At 37.4% G+C, this 17,133-nt stretch overlaps 1 non-coding gene across 1 annotated transcript; it reads left to right on the top strand.

Annotated features, from left to right (window-relative positions):
* The first annotated feature begins 3,368 nt into the window (after nt 1-3,368).
* LOC126957824 (U1 spliceosomal RNA) lies at nt 3,369-3,530 on the top strand. Its single transcript, XR_007726980.1, has one exon. It is a non-coding gene; the product is annotated as a U1 spliceosomal RNA (small nuclear RNA).
* The last annotated feature ends 13,603 nt before the right edge of the window (nt 3,531-17,133 follow it).

The following is a 17,133-nucleotide window of genomic DNA, read 5'->3' as shown; positions in this document are numbered from 1 at the left end:
CAAACTTCTGCCTAACATCCAGGTGTTTTCATACATCCTTTGAAATCTAGGTGGAGGTTCGCAAACCCGAATTATTGATTTCTCTGCACCTGTAGGCCCAATACCATGTGTAAGCTGCCAAGGTTTGGGGCTTGTACCCTCTGAAACCTGAGTTGTACCTGGGCCCCTTTTAGTCTCAGCTGGACCTGAAGCAGCTGGCACATGGTACCATGTCCCAAGGCTGCATTGGATCAGGGGGCCCCTGGGCTCTGCCCATTAAACCACTTTTCTTCCTTAGTCCTCTGGGCCAGTGGTGGGAGGGGCTGCTGTGAATTAACTGACATGCCCTGGAGACATTTCCCCCATATTCTTGGTGATTAACATTCAGCTCCTTGTTACTTCTGCACATTTCTGCAGTCAGTTTGAATTTCTCTCCAGAAAACGGGTTTCTCTTTTGTATTACATAATCAGACTGCAAAATTTTCAAACTTTTATGGTTTGCTTCCTCTTGAACATCTTGTATCTTAGACATTTCTTCCACCAGATACCCTAAATCATCTCTCTCAACTTCAAAGTTCCACAGATCTCTAGGGAAAGGGAAAAATGCTACTAGTATCTTTGAGAAAGCATAGCAAGAGTCACCTTTATTCCAGTTTCCAAAAAGTTCCTCATCTCCATCTGAGACCACTTCAGCCTGGATTTCATTGTCCATATCAGTATCAGTGTATTGGTCAAAGACATTCCACAAATCTCTAGGAAATTCCATTCTTTCCCACATCTATCTTCTTCTGAGCCCTGCAAACTTTTCTAACTTCTGCCTGTTACCTAGTTTCAAAGTTGCTTCCACATTTTGGGGTATCTTTGCAGCAGCACCCCACTCCCAATATCAATTTCCTGAATTAGTTTGTTCTCACCCTGCTGTGAAGAAAATACCCAAGACTAGGTAATTTATAAAGAAAAGAGGTTTAAATGACTCACAGTTTCTCATGGCTGGGAGGCCTCAGGAAACTTAAAATCATGGTGAAAGGCACCACTTCACAGGGCAGCAATAATGAGAATGAGTGCCAGGAGAGGCAATGCCAGACACTTATAAAACCGTTAGACCTCATGAGAACTCACTCACTATCACACGAACAGCATGGGGGATAACACCCCCATGATTCAATTGCCTCCACCTGCTCCCGCCCTTGACATGTGGGGAGTATTACAATTCAAGGTGAGCTTTGAGTGGGGACACAGAGCCAAATCATATCACCAACCTTTCTTGGAAAGCCTTTAGCCTCTTTTTCCTACGCTATTTTGTCCAACTGAAATGATTTACTAGGTAGCACAAACATGGCAGTGTTCCAAGACACCTTAATTCATTCAGAGGTTTTAACAGTGGGTGCTGTATTTGTTATCTGTTACTGCATAACACATTAATTCAAAACTTAGCGACTTAAAATAACACATGCTTATCATCTCACAGTTTCTATGGGTCGGGAATTTGAACATAGTTTGGCTGAGTCCTCTGTGTGAGGATTTCTTATGAGGCTATAATGAAGTTATCAGCTAGTGCTGAGATCTCATTTGACCTGGGAAGGATCCACTTCTAAGCTTATTTACATGATTGATGGAAAGATTCAATTTCTCCAGGGTTGTTAGAGGGAGGGTCTCATTAACTACATGACTCACTGCTTAGAGAGGGCCACCCTAAGCTTCTTGCCAAATACAGCAATTTACTCCATAAAGGCCAGTGAGAAAGACAGAGTTTGCAAACGCAGTAGAAACCATCATCTTACGTAATGTAATCAGGGTAGTAACGGTCTATTATTTTCGCCACCACTAAGATGTAAGGTCCTCTCCAAAGCCAAGGGAAGAGAATTCCTACAGGGTGTGGATACAAAGAGGCAGCAATTATGTCTGTCTTCCAAGCTGCCTGTCATAAATGTGATAGATACCCATAGGCTTGATTCAATCTTTGTGAGCATGTGAGATTTAATTTGTACTTTGTCTTCTGTCTCTCTTAGGACTTCTCAGTTTAATCTTTTACCAGTTAGTATTGAAACGAAATTACCTCTCTAAAATGGTAAATTCCTGGTTTTGGGGTCTCAATCATTCTCTTTCACTACCACTTTCTAACTGGCTAATTACTGTGCAGTATCTTGCCACTTCAGCCAGCTGCGTCCAACACACACTCCTAACGATCTGTTTCCAGTCTCTTCCCTAAGGCTGCCGTCCCATAAAAGTTCAGAGGCGAGAGAGTAGGTGAAATGGCATCAGATCTCTTTGCTCCTGGCTCCAAATGTAGCCATCTCCTCTGCTATCGCCACACAAGGTGATACAGGACATTTCTCCAGTACTCCAGACAGGCAGCAAGAGGTAAACTCCATATATTTCCAGACTGTGACACTTCTCTGCAGAGTATATTCCACCATCACCTTTTGAAGCCAGCCATGAAGGTAGAAGTGTCAGAGGAATCCCCTCTGAGCCCCACACAAGGAGGATATTCCTTTTTGATGCTGTAATTCATTAAAAGGCAGGGAAACTTTCCCTGGAAAGCTGGTTAGTACATCTCTTTTTACTATTGCAAAATATGTAGTTTTTGGCATTAACCTTTCCACTTGAGAATTAAAAATCCCTTCTTTTCTCCTACCATTTCATTCATAAAAATGTTTTGATTTTGAAAAACTGAGGACTCCAGTTTTATTCTGTGCTGGGATGTTTTCCTGGATAAGTTCAACTGCCTACGCTGCTAAGATAGTTTGAAGAATGAAACAAGAAGATAAAAGAATTACTAGTCCTGAAAAATAAAACAGATAAATTTGAAACATTGTCTCATTAGGTGTGCTTTCTTTTATTTATGTTTCCCTTATCTCTTTGCTTTCTGTCTTTTGCCTCATAGACTTTTTATGTGTCTTTAAATTCTCTAGCGTTTTTGGAACTATATATTCCATTTTCAATTCTACTGCTTGTTATCTTTTAGTTTTTCAAAAAATTTTTAAGCTGTCTTTTCCTATAATTTTCAGCCTCTCTACTAAAAGCCATTTTTAGTATTCTGTCTTGTTTTATCTTATTCTTTTTATTTCATGTAGATGCTTTTGATCTCCATCCTCATTCTTTTTTGGCTCTATTAACTTGTAACTCTTGATACATGAAGGCCAAAACTTACTGCAATTATTAGGGAATACCATATTCCAGATACTTTCTTCTACATGTCACAATAGATCATCTCTTGAAGTATGCTGTTCCTCTAATTAATCTTCATATTGTTTTTTGTTTTTATGTTCTTCAATACTTACTTGGCTCCGTGTTTTCTTTTTTTTTTCTCAATACTCGTATTCGAATAATGTGAGATAATGATACTGGGGTAAATATTTTTCATAGGTAAGAGTCAAAAGATTGCCTTTCTACTTATCTGGCAGAGGAGATACCATGATCACAAAAGTTGTTTTCACAGGGTGAGGCTTATCCATTGTATTCCAGATATGCTGACCCCTGTGATTTTCCCAGTTGTGGGAAACTTGACTGCATAATTTGTGTTAGTGGTGGACTGCATTTACAATCTCCCACAGAGATTGTGATATCAATCTCTGATATTATAATATCACAGGTATCACAATTTATATCTCTGATATAAATTTTTAAAAGATGAAAAAGAAAAACATTGCTTTCGGCCCTACTGTTTATGCTTCAATAAATACTTGAAAAGAAACTTGATATGTTCAACTCCAAGGGCAATTGTAGGTTTTAAACAGGCTTTATATGATTGCTTACCTTTTCTATATGCTAAACCTTGCTCAGAGTTATAGAATATTATAGAATTACATGAAAAATTAGGATTCCTACCCTTTTCCTACATTACTGTAAACTTTTATGAAAAAATTGTCTTCAGTGAGTAAAGTGTGATGACTAAACACTCTATCATTCTTATTTTTTACCATATTGTTATTTAGAATTTTTATCTTATCAAGGAAAATCGTGTGTGTGTATGTGTGTGTGTGTGTGCCTGTTGGAGGGAGGTATACACATGTGTGTGTTGGGGTTGTAGCCTGAATTGAAATACAGAACAAACCCCAAGGGAGAAAAGGAATTTATGCCACAGTTCAGATTTGTATATTCTCTGAATCAGGTAACAAATGAGGGTTGAATGCATGTCTATCACCATTATTTTCTAGATTATCTAGTGTAGTTGTGTGAAGCTGAATATATTATTGCCTAATGGACTTAGGTCTCAACAGTAGTTTTTTTCCTTCAATTAAATTTCATAAGTCCTATAATTTTTTAAGTTCCTACAAGATTTTGGCTTGTCTCTCAGCACTAAATTTCAAGTTATTGATGTTTTAAATCTTTTTTGTGTCTTCCCAGTTATTTTGTGAAGAAGTGGAAAAGGATATCAAAGGCTCTTAATGAAGCCATTAAGCCTGCTTTCCCATATGTATAATAATATGATTATATTTAAAACTATATTTATCTTCCTACTTACAACCCTACATTTTAAAAATAAAAAGTCTAGAATAATAAAAGTACGTATTAGATACCTGAAAAATACCTTTGTAGAATGAATTGAAAATTCACCAAAGTCACATAGCAATGGGGCCACTGTCCACTTAAAATACTTAAATCAATCAAGAACAGTAGAATTAACTTGTCTCCGATCAGGCTTTGGCTCAAGTGTCAATGATAGTGTGCTTCAGGAAAGCAGAAAGATGTAGTGTTAATACTTAAATAATGTCAGTACAATTGAAATGTGAATGACTGTGCAACATTAATTGGATTTATGTTCTATAAAATACATGAAAAATGTTGGTAAAATTATATGATATTTCATTTATATAAAAGGTAACTCAAAAAGAGATGCATGTCTAACATATTCTTGGTTTCAAGGATATTTTTGAATTATTTCCAATGCATGATAAATTATGGAAACAATAAGTAGGTTTGGAGAGTAACTGAATCAGAACCTGTCTTCTAGATGTTTCACTATCATACTTTGCATACTGAATATATATTTATATGGTTTTGGCTGTAATAATGAGATAATGAGTCACCGATTTTATTTTTTGTCTAACATCAGCAAATAATAGACAGCCAAAATAAAGAACCCTCAAACAACATATTAAGGGTTTCAAGGGATTTATACTTCAGAAGTTAAACTGTAGTAAAAATTTTCCTTTACTTATTTCATATCCACCACTTAAAGATATATATGACAATACATATCTTTCCAAGTAAGATCATTTGGAATCATATGAATAGAATATACCTCTTCTAAATATATTCTTGCAAAATTATCCAAAAATGATTGAAAATTTCTTTTGGAACAGTATTGCTTAAGAAATACAGCTCCCCTGAATCCTATTTCTTCAAACAGCCTTGCCATTGTACCAGATGGAGAGAGATAACACATGTAATTTAGTGATGTCAGGCTAACACCTCAATGTGTTTTCACAAAAATGGAAATCTTGCCTTCCAAGAAGACAGTAATAAATAACAGGAAAACTCAAAATAAGAATGATTAGGAAGCTCTTTTTATTGTAATTCTTTCTAAATTTATATTTAAATTAAATTGTGTATGTTATGCATGAAATAATTTTATATTTAAATTATATCTACAATTTAGAGATACAGGATTTATTTAAGGATGCACTATGGTATTCTTACATACAGCAGCCTATTATGCTTATTGCAGTATAAAAGAATATTAACTTCTCATATATTATTGTAGCTAAAAGAGTGCATTATTTTTTGACAAATGTGATATATTGTAATGGTTTTTGAGTGCCTCAAAATGAATATTCCATCAAAAAAATAAATTTTTATTCATTCAAGTATGAATTAATATGTACTACATTTTATTGGCCTTTTTTGGAAACAGGTATATATTTCTGCATTTACCTTAAATTTAATGTTGGCAATAAAACATGATATTGTGGTAGAAGTTGACAATAAATATCCTCTGTAGCCAACTGGATTTTGACACACAATTAAGGAGAACCTCACAGTGTAATTTCCACATAGATCAATAACATTAGTTTCTCCACAGAAGTCAGCCTCTGCTGATATAAATGAAGGCCTCATTTTAAATTAGTTCAGGTAAAATGGGATTGCTCAAGCAACATTTAGAAAAAATACCTTTCCTTAGCCAAATTGAAGGCTTCACATAAGAAAGATAAATATTTATGTATTAATTTGATCACAGATTAAAAAGAATTATTTTCACACAGATGGCTTATTTTACAAGAAAGGATAACTTTATAATATAAATTGATAGACTGGTGGAAGTTGTTCACTGACAACAATGTACTTGGCTAATAGATAAAGTCTAACTTTTTGTCCCTATAAATTCATTTATACATTGAAAAATCATCTACGGACAAGGCATGAAGAAAGGATACAATAGGCCTATTCTACCAATAGATTCGATTTCTTTATTTTTGTGTCTCCATATTGTCACAAAATTCTCCTCTGAATCTTATTTTATCTGTCTAAATTATACTTTTTTACTCAGAACCCACTTTATCCCCTCTATTCCTTTCAGAGGTTCAGAGGGGAAAGGGGACGATTTGCTCATAAAATGGAGTCCTTTCAATTGGGCTATGTGACAAGAACCTGCTATTATTGGAAAAAAAAATGCTTCTTGTACAACAAATTGTAACCATTAGTTTGCAGTCATAGAAGACTGAGTAAAAATCAACCATCACTTTTTTTAATGGATATTTTGAATGGATGAAAATATCCTTTGTTATATGGTGCAAATCCCTGAGAACAATTTGATGAACCACTTCTTGTTCCACAGGTCTTGTTCTAACCAAGAAGTTAATAATATTTATTCTTATGTAAAGCAAGAATTAAGTTCCAAAAATGTCTCCAGATTTTACTGGGACTGTAAACTTCTTGAAAGCAGAAATTCTGTATGATTGGTTTTTACACTCAACAGCATCAGGCACAATACTTTGCAGGTAAATATTGGATCACTTGATATATTTCTACCTTAAAATATTAAGTAATTTTTCTGCCTTAAAATATTAAGTCTATTAATTTGGACATTCATACTTTCCTTCTTGGTGGAAATAATTATTCCACTGAAAAAATTTTAAGGCAGAGAATATTAGTCACTTTCAAAAACAGGAAGGTTTAGGTTAAAAAAAATCTTGACAGACTTCACATCATACATACATGAGACAAATGCCTTAGACTATGTGTAATAAGAGATCAGCCTGAAAACATTTCCAATTCAATTATGTAAAATTAAATTAAAAAGATGCAGTAGAAATAAAAATTAAAATATCAAATACATACAGAATATAATATCCAACTTTTTATTATTAGATTCTACAGACTTTTTTTTTAAGTTTCTGTGAAATTTTCTAAATGCTTACTCTGTACATACTTATTTCATCATGAACAAGTAGCAAGGAGATCACAGGTGAACACCAATCCCCTGGCCATGCTTTGAGAAGCACTGTACTAGATTGGCTTTCTAATGTCAATCTTTATTTTCTAGTTCCTGTCACAGCCTTGGTCTCCTTGGTCTCATTATCTAGTACAACACACATAAAAATCTGTGTGACATAGTATAGATACAATATAAAAATATGTGTGTTATAATATAAATATAATATTAAAATATGTGTTTGTACTAGATAATGATACTTAATAATGTTGAGTGTTTAAGTGCTCTAAACACTTTACCTGCAAGAAACAATTTTTTTTTATTGTGGTGAAATACAACATACAATTTATTTACAATTTTAAGCATTTTTAAGTGTACAGTTTAGTGACGTTAATAAATTCAAAATGTTGTGCAGCCATCACCATCATCATTCTTAACTCTTTTCATATTGTAAAACTAAAAGTTTTGCTCATTTAAAAATTATTCCCAATTTCCCCCCTCCTCAACCCCTGGAAACCAGCATTCTGCTTTCTTCCTGCATAGTTTTGACCACTCTAAGTACCTCACATAAGTGGAATTTGTCTTATTTACCTTTTTGTGACCAGCTTATTTCATTTAGCATAATATCCTCAAGTTTTGTTCATGTTATACAGCCTATGTCATAATTTTCCTTCACTTTTAAGCTTGAGTAATATTCCATCATACATAGCTCACATTTTGCTTATCCATTCATTTCACAATGGACACTTGAATTGCTTCTATATATATATATTTTTTTTAAATTAATTTATTATTATTATACTTTAAGTTGTAGGGTACATGTGCATAACGTGCAGGTTTGTTACATATGTATACTTGTGCCATGTTGGTGTGCTGCACCCATCAACTCGTCATTTACATCAGGTATAACTCCCAATGCAATCCCTCCCCCCTCCCCCCTCCCCATGATAGGCCCCGGTGTGTGATGTTCCCCTTCCTGAGTCCAAGTGATCTCATTGTTCAGTTCCCACCTATGAGTGAGAACATGCGGTGTTTGGTTTTCTGTTCTTGTGATAGTTTGCTAAGAATGATGGTTTCCAGCTGCATCCATGTCCCTACAAAGGACACAAACTCATCCTTTTTGATGGCTGCATAGTATTCCATGGTGTATATGTGCCACATTTTCTTAATCCAGTCTGTCACTGATGGACATTTGGGTTGCTTCCAAGTCTTTGCTATTGTGAATAGTGCTGCAATAAACATACGTGTGCATGTGTCTTTATAGCAGCATAATTTATAATCCTTTGGGTATATACCCAGTAATGGAATGGCTGGGTCATATGGTACATCTAGTTCTAGATCCTTGAGGAATCGCCATACTGTTTTCCATAATGGTTGAACTAGTTTACAATCCCACCAACAGTGTAAAAGTGTTCCTATTTCTCCACATCCTCTCCAGCACCTGTAGTTTCCTGACTTTTTAATGATCGCCATTCTAACTGGTGTGAGATGGTATCTCATTGTGGTTTTGATTTGCATTTCTCTGATGGCCAGTGATGATGAGCATTTTTTCATGTGTCTGTTGGCTGTATGAATGTCTTCTTTTGAGAAATGTCTGTTCATATCCTTTGCCCACTTTTTGATGGGGTTGTTTGTTTTTTTCTTGTAAATTTGTTTGAGTTCTTTGTAGGTTCTGGATATTAGCCCTTTGTCAGATGAGTAGATTGCAAAAATTTTCTCCCATTCTGTAGGTTGCCTGTTCACTCTGATGGTAGTTTCTTTTGCTGTGCAGAAGCTCTTTAGTTTAATGAGATCCCATTTGTCAATTTTGGCTTTTGCTGCCGTTGCTTTTGGTGTTTTAGACATGAAGTCTTTGCCCATGCCTATGTCCTGAATGGTACTACCTAGGTTTTCCTCTAGGATTTTTATGGTATTAGGTCTAACATTTAAGTCTCTAATCCATCTTGAATTAATTTTCGTATAAGGAGTAAGGAAAGGATCCAGTTTCAGCTTTCTACTTATGGCTAGCCAATTTTCCCAGCACCATTTATTAAATAGGGAATCCTTTCCCCATTTCTTGTTTCTCTCAGGTTTGTCAAAGATCAGATGGCTGTAGATGTGTGGTATTATTTCTGAGGACTCGGTTCTGTTCCATTGGTCTATATCTCTGTTTTGGTACCAGTACCATGCTGTTTTGGTTACTGTAGCCTTGTAGTATAGTTTGAAGTCAGGTAGCGTGATGCCTCCAGCTTTGTTCTTTTGACTTAGGATTGTCTTGGAGATGCGGGCTCTTTTTTGGTTCCATATGAACTTTAAAGCAGTTTTTTCCAATTCTGTGAAGAAACTCATTGGTAGCTTGATGGGGATGGCATTGAATCTATAAATTACCTTGGGCAGTATGGCCATTTTCACGATATTGATTCTTCCTATCCATGAGCATGGTATGTTCTTCCATTTGTTTGTGTCCTCTTTTATTTCACTGAGCAGTGGTTTGTAGTTCTCCTTGAAGAGGTCCTTTACATCCCTTGTAAGTTGGATTCCTAGGTATTTTATTCTCTTTGAAGCAATTGTGAATGGAAGTTCATTCCTGATTTGGCTCTCTGTTTGTCTGTTACTGATGTATAAGAATGCTTGTGATTTTTGCACATTAATTTTGTATCCTGAGACTTTGCTGAAGTTGCTTATCAGCTTAAGGAGATTTTGGGCTGAGACAATGGGGTTTTCTAAATATACAATCATGTCATCTGCAAACAGGGACAATTTGACTTCTTCTTTTCCTAACTGAATACCCTTGATTTCTTTCTCTTGCCTAATTGCCCTAGCCAGAACTACCAGCACTATGTTGAATAGGAGTGGTGAGAGAGGGCATCCCTGTCTTGTGCCAGTTTTCAAAGGGAATTTTTCCAGTTTTTGCCCATTCAGTATGATATTGGCTGTGGGTTTGTCATAAATAGCTCTTATTATTTTGAGGTATGTTCCATCAATACCTAATTTATTGAGCGTTTTTAGCATGAAGGGCTGTTGAATTTTGTCAAAAGCCTTTTCTGCATCTATTGAGATAATCATGTGGTTCTTGTCTTTGGTTCTGTTTATATGCTGGATTATGTTTATTGATTTGCGAATGGTGAACCAGCCTTGCATCTCAGGGATGAAGCCCACTTGATCATGGTGGATAAGCTTTTTGATGTGTTGCTGAATCCGGTTTGCCAGTATTTTATTGAGGATTTTTGCATCGATGTTCATCAGGGATATTGGTCTAAAATTCTCTTTTTTTGTTGTGTCTCTGCCAGTCTTTGGTATCAGGATGATGTTGGCCTCATAAAATGAGTTAGGGAGGATTCCCTCTTTTTCTATTGTTTGGAATAGTTTCAGAAGGAATGGTACCAACTCCTCCTTGTACCTCTGGTAGAATTCAGCTGTGAATCCATCTGGTCCTGGACTTTTTTTGGTTGGTAGGCTATTAATTATTGCCTCAATTTCAGAGCCTACTATTGGTCTATTCAGGGATTCAACTTCTTCCTGGTTTAGTCTTGGAAGAGTGTAAGTGTCCAGGAAATTATCCATTTCTTCTAGATTTTCCAGTTTATTTGCGTAGAGGTGTTTATAGTATTCTCTGATGGTAGTTTGTATTTCTGTGGGGTCGGTGGTGATATCCCCTTTATCATTTTTAATTGCGTCGATTTGATTCTTCTCTCTTTTCTTCTTTATTAGTCTGGCTAGTGGTCTGTCAATTTTGTTGATCTTTTCAAAAAACCAACTCCTGGATTCATTGATTTTTTGGAGAGTTTTTTGTGTCTCTATCTCCTTCAGTTCTGCTCTGATCTTAGTTATTTCTTGCCTTCTGCTAGCTTTCGAATGTGTTTGCTCTTGCTTCTCTAGTTCTTTTAATTGTGATGTTAGAGTGTCAATTTTAGATCTTTCCTGCTTTCTCTTGTGGGCATTTAGTGCTATAAATTTCCCTCTACACACTGCTTTAAATGTGTCCCAGAGATTCTGGTATGTTGTATCTTTGTTCTCATTGGTTTCAAAGAACATCTTTATTTCTGCCTTCATTTCGTTATGTACCCAGTAGTCATTCAGGAGCAGGTTGTTCAGTTTCCATGTAGTTGAGCGGTTTTGATTGAGTTTCTTAGTCCTGAGTTCTAGTTTGATTGCACTGTGGTCTGAGAGACAGTTTGTTATAATTTCTGTTCTTGTACATTTGCTGAGGAGTGCTTTACTTCCAATTACGTGGTCGATTTTGGAGTAAGTACAATGTGGTGCTGAGAAGAATGTATATTCTGTTGATTTGGGGTGGAGAGTTCTATAGATGTCTATTAGGTCTGCTTGCTGCAGAGATGAGTTCAATTCCTGGATATCCTTGTTAACTTTCTGTCTCGTTGATCTGTCTAATGTTGACAGTGGAGTGTTGAAGTCTCCCATTATTATCGTATGGGAGTCTAAGTCTCTTTGTAAGTCTCTAAGGACTTGCTTTATGAATCTGGGTGCTCCTGTATTGGGTGCATATATATTTAGGATAGTTAGCTCTTCCTGTTGAATTGATCTCTTTACCATTATGTAATGGCCTTCTTTGTCTCTTTTGATCTTTGATGGTTTAAAGTCTGTTTTATCAGAGACTAGTATTGCAACCCCCGCTTTTTTTTTGTTCTCCATTTGCTTGGTAAATCTTCCGCCATCCCTTTATTTTGAGCCTATGTATGTCTCTGCGTGTGAGATGGGTCTCCTGAATACAGCAGACTGATGGGTCTTGACTCTTTATCCAGTTTGCCAGTCTGTGTCTTTTAATTGGAGCATTTAGTCCATTTACATTTAAGGTTAAGATTGTTATGTGTGAACTTGATCCTGCCATTATGATATTAACTGGTTATTTTGCTCGTTAGTTGATGCAGTTTCTTCCTAGCCTCGATGGTCTTTACATTTTGGCATGTTTTTGCAATGGCTGGTACCGGTTGTTCCTTTCCATGTTGAGTGCTTCCTTCAGGGTCTCTTGTAAGGCAGGCCTAGTGGTGACAAAATCTCTAAGTATTTGCTTATCTGTAAAGGATTTTATTTCTCCTTCACTTATGAAACTTAGTTTGGCTGGATATGAAATTCTGGGTTTAAAATTCTTTTCTTTAAGAATGTTGAATATTGGCCCCCACTCTCTTCTGGCTTGGAGAGTTTCTGCCGAGAGATCTGCTGTTAGTCTGATGGGCTTCCCTTTGTGGGTAACCCGACCTTTCTCTCTGGCTGCCCTTAAGATTTTTTCCTTCATTTCAACTTTGGTGAATCGGGCAATTATGTGTCTTGGAGTTGCTCTTCTCGAGGAGTATCTTTGTGGCGTTCTCTGTATTTCCTGGATTTGAATGTTGGCCTGCCCTACTAGGTTGGGGAAGTTCTCCTGGATGATATCCTGAAGAGTGTTTTCCAACTTGGTTCCATTTTCCCCCTCACTTTCAGGCACCCCAATCAGATGTAGATTTGGTCTTTTTACATAATCCCATACTTCTTGCAGGCTTTGTTCATTTCTTTTTCTTCTTTTTTCTTTTGGTTTCTCTTTTCGCTTCATTTCATTCATTTGATCCTCAATCGCAGATACTGTTTCTTCCAGTTGATCGAGTCGGTTACTGAAGCTTGTGCATTTGTCACGTATTTCTCGTGTCATGGTTTTCATCTCTTTCATTTCGTTTAGGACCTTCTCTGCATTAATTACTCTAGCCATCAATTCTTCCACTTTTTTTTCAAGATTTTTAGTTTCTTTGCGCTGGGTACGTAATTCCTCCTTTAGCTCTGAGAAATTTGATGGACTGAAGCCTTCTTCTCTCATCTCGTCAAAGTCATTCTCTGTCCAGCTTTGATCCATTGCTGGTGATGAGCTGCGCTCCTTTGCCGGGGGAGATGCGCTCTTATTTTTTGAATTTCCAGCTTTTCTGCCCTGCTTTTTCCCCATCTTTGTGGTTTTATCTGCCTCTGGTCTTGATGATGGTGATGTACTGATGGGGTTTTGGTGTAGGTGTCCTTCCTGTTTGATAGTTTTCCTTCTAACAGTCAGGACCCTCAGCTGTAGGTCTGTTGGAGATTGCTTGAGGTCCACTCCAGACCCTGTTTGCCTGGGTATCAGCAGCAGAGGCTGCAGAAGATAGAATATTGCTGAACAGCGAGTGTACCTGTCTGATTCTTGCTTTGGAAGCTTCCTCTCAGGGGTGTACTCCACCCTGTGAGGTGTGGGGTGTCAGACTGCCCCTAGTGGGGGATGTCTCCCAGTTAGGCTACTTAGGGGTCAGGGACCCACTTGAGCAGGGAGTCTGTCCCTTCTCAGATCTCAACCTCCGTGTTGGGGGATCCACTGCTCTCTTCAAAGCTGTCAGACAGAGTCCTTTGCGTCTGCAGAGGTTTTGGCTGTGTTTGTTATTGCCCTGTCCCCAGAGGTGGAGTCTACAGAGACAGGCAGGTTTCCTTGAGCTGCTGTGAGCTCCACCCAGTTCGAGCTTCCCAGCAGCTTTGTTTACCTACTTAAGCCTCAGCAATGGCGGGCACCCCTCCCCCAGCCTCGCTGCTGCCTTGCCGGTAGATCACAGACTGCTGTGCTAGCAATGAGGGAGGCTCCGTGGGTGTGGGACCCTCTCGGCCAGGTGTGGGATATGATCTCCTGGTGTGCCTGTTTGCTTAAAGCGCAGTATTGGGGTGGGAGTTACCCGATTTTCCAGGTGTTGTGTGTCTCAGTTCCCCTGGCTAGGAAAAGGGATTCCCTTCCCCCTTGCGCTTCCCAGGTGAGGCAATGCCTCGCCCTGCTTCAGCTCTCGCTGGTCGGGCTGCAGCAGCTGACCAGCACCGATCGTCCGGCACTCCCCAGTGAGATGAACCCAGTACCTCAGTTGAAAATGCAGAAATCACCGGTCTTCTGTGTCACTCGCGCTGGGAGTTGGAGACTGGAGCTGTTCCTATTCGGCCATCTTGCTCCGCCCCCCACCTGCTTCTATATTTTAGCTGTTGTGAATACTGCCGCTATGAACATGGGTATATAAATATCTCAAGACCTTTTTATCAGTTTTTAAAATATATAGTCAGTAGTAGTTTAGCTGGATTATATGGTAATTTTTTTTTTAATCTTTGAGGAAATATTTTACTCTTTTATTCAACAGCAGCTATAACAATTGACAATTGGCATTCCTACCAACAGGGTATAAGGGTTCTCAATTCTCTACACACTCACCGATACTTGTTATTTTCAGGGTTTTTTTTTTTAAAGGGAGCCATGTTAATGGGTACAGGGCAATATTTCATTACAGTTTTGATTTGCATATCCCTAATGATTAGTGATATTAAGCATCTCTTCATGTGCTTATTGGCCATTTGTATACCTTCTTTAAAAAGATATATATATACACTCATTTCTTTGCCCATTTTTGAATTACGTTTTTTTTTTGTGGTTGAGTTTCAACGATTTTCTACGTAACCTAGGTATTAATCCTGTATCAGACTTAAGATTTTCAAATATTCTCTTTCATTCCACAGGTTGCTAATTCTCTCTGTTGATAATATCTTTCGATGCTGTTGTGTCCGGAATTGGTTCCTTCTGGTGGGTTCTTGGTCTCACTGACTTCAAAAATGAAGCCGCGGAACCTCATGGTGAGCGTTACTGGTCTTAAAGATGGTGTTTCCAGAGTTTGTTCCTTCAGATATTCAGATGTGTCCAGAATTTCTTCCATCCAGTGGGTTTGTGGTCTTGTTGACTTCAGGAATGAAGCTGCAGACCTTCACAGTGAGTGTTACAGCTCTTAAAGATGGCGCGTCCAGAGTTGTTTGTTCCTCCTGGTGAGTTCATGGTCTCACTGACTTCAGGAATGAAGCCACAGACCCTTGTGGTGAGTGTTACAGCTCGTAAAGGTAGTGCAGACCCAAAGAGTGAGCAGCAGCAAGATTTACTGTGAAGAGCCAAAGAACAACCTTCCACAGCATGGAAACGAACCCAAGCAGTTGCCGCTGCTGGCTCAGGTGGCCAGCTTTTATTCCCTTATTTGGCCCCACCCACATCCTGCTGATTGGTCCATTTTACAGAGTGCTGATTGCTCCATTTTACACAGAGCTGATTGGTGCGTTTATAATCCTTTAACTAGACACAGAGTGCTGATTCGTGTGTTCTTACAGAGTGCTGATTGGTGCATTTACAATCCTTTAGCTAGACACAGAGCACTGATTGGTGTGTTTTTACAGAGTGCTGATTGGTGCATTTACAGTTTTTTAACTAGACACAGAGTGCTGATTGGTGCGTTTATATTCCTCCAGCTAGACAGCAAAGTTCTCCAAGTCCCCACCGGACGCAGAAACCCAGCTGGCTTCACCTCTCACTACTATACTTTGGACATTTGTCCCCCCAGAATCTCATGTTGAAACATAACCCCTAATCTTGGATATGAGGCTGAACTGGAGGTGGTTGGACCATGGGGCTGTATCCCTCATGAAAAATTTAGTGCCCTCCCCACAGTAATGAGTGAATTTCCACTCTATAAGTTCATGTGAGAGCTGGTTGTTTAAAAGAACCTGGCATCTCCCTTTTGCTCACTCTCTATTGCCACGTAATGTATCTTGCTCCCCCTTTGCCTTCTGCCATGATTGAAAGTTTCCTGAGGCTTCATTAGAAGCAAATGCTGGTGCCATGCTTCTTGTACAGCCTGAGAAGCCATGAGTGAAATAAGCCTCTCATCTTTATACATTTCCCAGCTTCAGGTATTTCTTTATAACAACATAAAACAGAATAACACAGATGTACAGTTCTAAAACATTTTTATAAAGAAAAATTTGTCTTTTTTTTCTTGTATTATCTGTACCTTCAGTATCATATCTAAGAAAGCACTGACAAATCTAAGTAGTAAAGCTTCAGCCCTATATTTTCTAATAAGTTTTTATTAGTTTAATACTTTTGATCTATTTTGAGTTAATTCTTGTATATGGCTTTAGGTAAAGATCCACCTTCATTCTTTTGTAAGAGGATATCCAATTTTCCCAGCACTATTTTTTGAAAAGACTGCCTTTTCCCTATTGCATGGTTGACAACCTTGTGAAAAATTGTTTGACCATATATATAAGGCTTTATTTCTGAGCATTCTATTCTATTCCATCTGTCTACATGTCTGTCTCTGTGCAGTACCACACTGTATTGATTACTGTGGATTCGTAGTAAGTTATAAAATCTGGGAGTATGACTTTTCCACACTTCTTTTTCAAAATTGATTTGGGTATTTGGCATCCCTTAAGATTCCACTTGAATTTTAGGATTTTCTTCTATTTCTACAAAAAACATCATGAGATTTGTATAGGGATTACATTGAATCTATAGATTGCTTTGAGTAGCACTACTATCTTAATAATATTACATCTTCTAATTCATGAACATAAAATGTGTTTCCATTTATGTTTTCATGTATTTCTTTCAGCAATGTTTTGTAGTTTTCATTGTGCAAGTCTTTTACCACTTTAAGTTAATTGCTAAATATTTTACAGTTTTTTATGTTATTATAAATAAAATAGTTTAGTAATTTCTCTTTCAGGTTGTTTGTTGTCAGCATATAGAAATGCAACTGATTTTCACTTGTTTGTTTTGCATCCTACTACTTTGCCAAATTTATTAGCTTTTCGAGTATTTTTTTTGTGTGTGGAATCTTTAGTTTTCTACATATAAGTTTATATACTATGTGAATGGTGATAATTTTATTCTTCATTTGTAATTTGTTTGCCTTTTATATCTTTTTCTTGTCTGATTGCTCTGGCTAGAATGTCCAGTAATACTATGTTGACTAAAATTGGTAAAAGCAGTTATCCTT

Source organism: Macaca thibetana, chromosome 6, assembly GCF_024542745.1.
Source record: "Macaca thibetana thibetana isolate TM-01 chromosome 6, ASM2454274v1, whole genome shotgun sequence".
NCBI lineage: Eukaryota > Metazoa > Chordata > Mammalia > Primates > Cercopithecidae > Macaca > Macaca thibetana.
This window is presented reverse-complemented; position numbering and strand designations above follow the sequence as displayed.